General features: G+C 33.1%; 1 protein-coding gene across 1 annotated transcript in view; it reads left to right on the forward strand.

Annotated features, from left to right (window-relative positions):
• The window catches only part of LOC111631996 (astacin-like metalloprotease toxin 5), a 53,778-nt gene that overhangs the window by 48,051 nt on the left and 2,309 nt on the right, over positions 1 to 3,418 (forward strand). The gene's annotated exons all lie outside the window — the stretch shown is intronic.

Consider the following 3,418-nt stretch of genomic DNA (forward strand, 5'->3'; position numbering starts at 1 on the left):
TTTCAGCAAAAATCTTATTTTCACTTTACCGAGTGCCTAGTAGGTAATTTGCAGATTACCTAGATAATCTGAACATTACCTAGGTAATTTGAGAAATAGAACAATTTTAGCAACTTTAACGGATCACGCTAGGTAATCTGCAGATTAACGAGTTTCCGAGCTTTAGCGGTAACATATATAAATATTTACGAATGAATGAACAAATCTATTATTGCAGAGCATTATACACAAAATATATCAAAGTATTATGTTCAATTATACAGAATAAAATTTTTTGCTTTATTTCTAAGTAGGAAAGTACTGTTCGCCCAACGTTTTCGAGAAAGTCATGGAGAGAGTCGAGTTTCCTTGTTATTAAGTAGTATATGTTTTTCGCAGGGTGGCGGAGAGTAACTTGGCAAAATTTGGTCTCAATCAGTCAAAGTGTTTGGCAGTTTGTGGGGAATGAAATCAGAGGAAAGAATAAGGGTCAGCGTTTGAAAGTAACTTATAATTTTCGGAGGATTGTAGAGACTAACAATGCAAAGGTTTTCGAGATCGCTTAAGGTCGAGGAAGTGGAGAGATAAGAGTGGTCGTGTCGTATCTAGAATAGGGTCAGATTTAATGACGATCTTACTCGTTATTNACACCGATAGTGCTACTTGTTCATTGATGGCGCGTATAATTGAATTATGTCGTATACCGAACAAAAGTCGTATACCGAGCAAAATTTGTTTCGTCCAAACAGGACGTATTCCGAATTGGACGTATTCTAAAGCAGACGTATACCGAGGTACCACTGTATTTTATTTAATAAACGAAATAAAATAATTTATTAGTATTATTTTGCTTAAAACTTCTTGTTATTGATACTAAGTCCATTTTTATTGTAATCGACTTAGTACTCGATTAATTCGAAAATGTGCGAGAAATACGAGAATATTTCGAAAGAATGTAGAAAAATATATTAAATTTCAGAAAATAATTAGTCTTTTCAGTGTGTTTTTTCGCTTTATTTTCAACGTGTTTTCTTATTTATATCGTTTGATATTCGTCGATTTTTAACAATATCTTCCTACAATATTTCTTCGACCCGCACGTTTTATATTCTTTACTGCAAGATTTACCGAACGTTGAAACCATTTCAACCCCATTAGACGTGTTCGAAGTTTAGGAGCAGCTTCTATATACACATTACGAACACTTTTTACTGTTTGTACGATTTTGATCCTTTCCGAAACTCATAAGGCATAATATTGCCGATATTCTTTTTATTCGAAGACATTTCGACTTGATTTTATTCAAACAAAATATGAAGTAAAAAGTTTAAAATAAGCTTCTAAACAGAAAATACAATCTCGCATTAGCCATATCGTCTTCAACTTCACAAGTGTTATAATTAAATCACAACATTTGTATTAAGTAATTTCAGCTATTAAAAACATGCAAAAATTTGTGTTGGAGCCAATACAATTTTTACTTATTAACTACGGCATCCGAGAAACGTGTGAAAGCAACAATGTCTACCAGGAATTTTTTAATATTGACGATTGAGATGTAATGAGAAGCGTGAAAAGCATTAGACCCTGTGGAATCTGACGGCCGTGTTTAAGATGCCGAAGTCGAAAGTGTATGACCAGTAAATACAATTTTCATTTTATTATACAGTGTTTACGTAGGCCTATATTTATAGTTTTTGTGGTTTAATTTATTATTATGCATAGAGTTACAAAATTCAAGAAAAATGCATAAAAGTAGACAATACGTAAAAACGTATCTTCTAACATCGTCTTTTAGCATGCACGTGAGGAAATTAACAGTTCCACGGCGGAGTCCACCTTTCGCGGTAGACGTGTTTAGGGTCTAGAAATAGATTAATTCGTTTTCTATTATTTTAATGGAAATAATTAATTCGAACTTCAAACGATTCCGAGTTCGAACGGCCTCCTGCAATGAATTAAACACGAAGTTCGTGGCACCACTTATTTGATATCGTCCTCGTTGAANTTCTTCCTACAATATTACTTCGACCCGCACGTTTTATATCCTTTACTGCAAGATTTACTGAACGTTAGAACCATTTCAACCCCATTAGACGTGTTCGAAGTTTAGGAGCAGCTTCTATATACACATTACGAACACTTTTACTGTTTGTACGATTTTGATCCTTCCTGAAACTCATAAGGCATGATATTGCCGATATGCTTTTCATCCGAAGACATTTCGACTTGATTTTATTCAAATAAAATATGAAGTACAGTAAAAAGTTGAAAATAAGCTTCTAAACAGAAAATACAATCTCACATTAGCCATATCGTATTCAACTTCACAAGTGTTATAATTAAATTACAATATCCGTGTTCAGTAATGTCAGCTATTAAAAACATGCAAAAATTTGTGTTGGAGCCAATATAATCTTTACTTATTAACTACGGCATCCGAGAAGTGTATGAAAGCGACGATGTCTACCAGAAAGGTTATAATATTGACGATTGAGATGTGGTGCGAAGCGTGAAAAGCCTTACACCCCTGTGGGATCTGACCGCCGTGTTTAATTAAGATGCCGGAGTCGAAAGTGTGAGACCAGTAAATGCAATTTTCATTTTATTATACAGTGTTTACGTATTATATTTATAGTTTTCGTGGTTTAGTTTATTATTATGCATAGAGTTACAAAATTCAAGAAAAATGCTTGAAAGTAGACAATACGTAAAAAGGTATCTTCTAACATCGTCTTTTAGCATGCACGTGAGGAAATTAACAGTTCCACGGCGGAGTCGACCTTTCGCGGTGGACGAGTAGCCTCAAATGAAAGTTTGAATCCGCCATGGAACTGTTAATTTCCTCACGTGCATGCTAAAAGACGATGTTAGAAGACACCCTTTTATGTATTATCTATTTTATGCATTTTTCATAAATTTTGTAACTTTAACTCACCTGGAAATTATTATCAAATGTTATTATTATGCAATTTAATTGTGTTCTTTTTTACCTTAAATAATGCATATCTATTGTTTAAGTATATCTAGAAGGGTAGTGTTTAGAGTCTAGGAATAGATTAATTTGCTCTCTATTATTTTAACGGAAATAATTCATTCGAACTTCAAACGATTCCGAGTTCGAACGGCCTCCTGCAATGAATTAAATACGAAGTACTGTACGTGGCACCACTTATTTGATATCGTCCTCGTTGAAATACATTTAATAGCTGAGTATTTAATTCATAAATATATAATAAAGTTATTTGAAATAATCTTTTCCTTTATTTTTCAAAGAAACTTTAATATGTTTTATTTTCTGAAGTATTTTCACGTACTGTAACAGAGACGTGTCATCAATACCAAATTGATATCATTCTTTCTGCATTGTCTTCAGAAATTCGATAATTTTCAAGTATCGGATTATATAAACAACTTCAACCAAACTTATTGGTTTTCA

The sequence above is a fragment of the Centruroides sculpturatus genome, unplaced genomic scaffold, assembly GCF_000671375.1.
Source record: "Centruroides sculpturatus isolate CEXI.00-Female unplaced genomic scaffold, Cexi_2.0 scaffold636, whole genome shotgun sequence".
NCBI classification, from domain to species: domain Eukaryota; kingdom Metazoa; phylum Arthropoda; class Arachnida; order Scorpiones; family Buthidae; genus Centruroides; species Centruroides sculpturatus.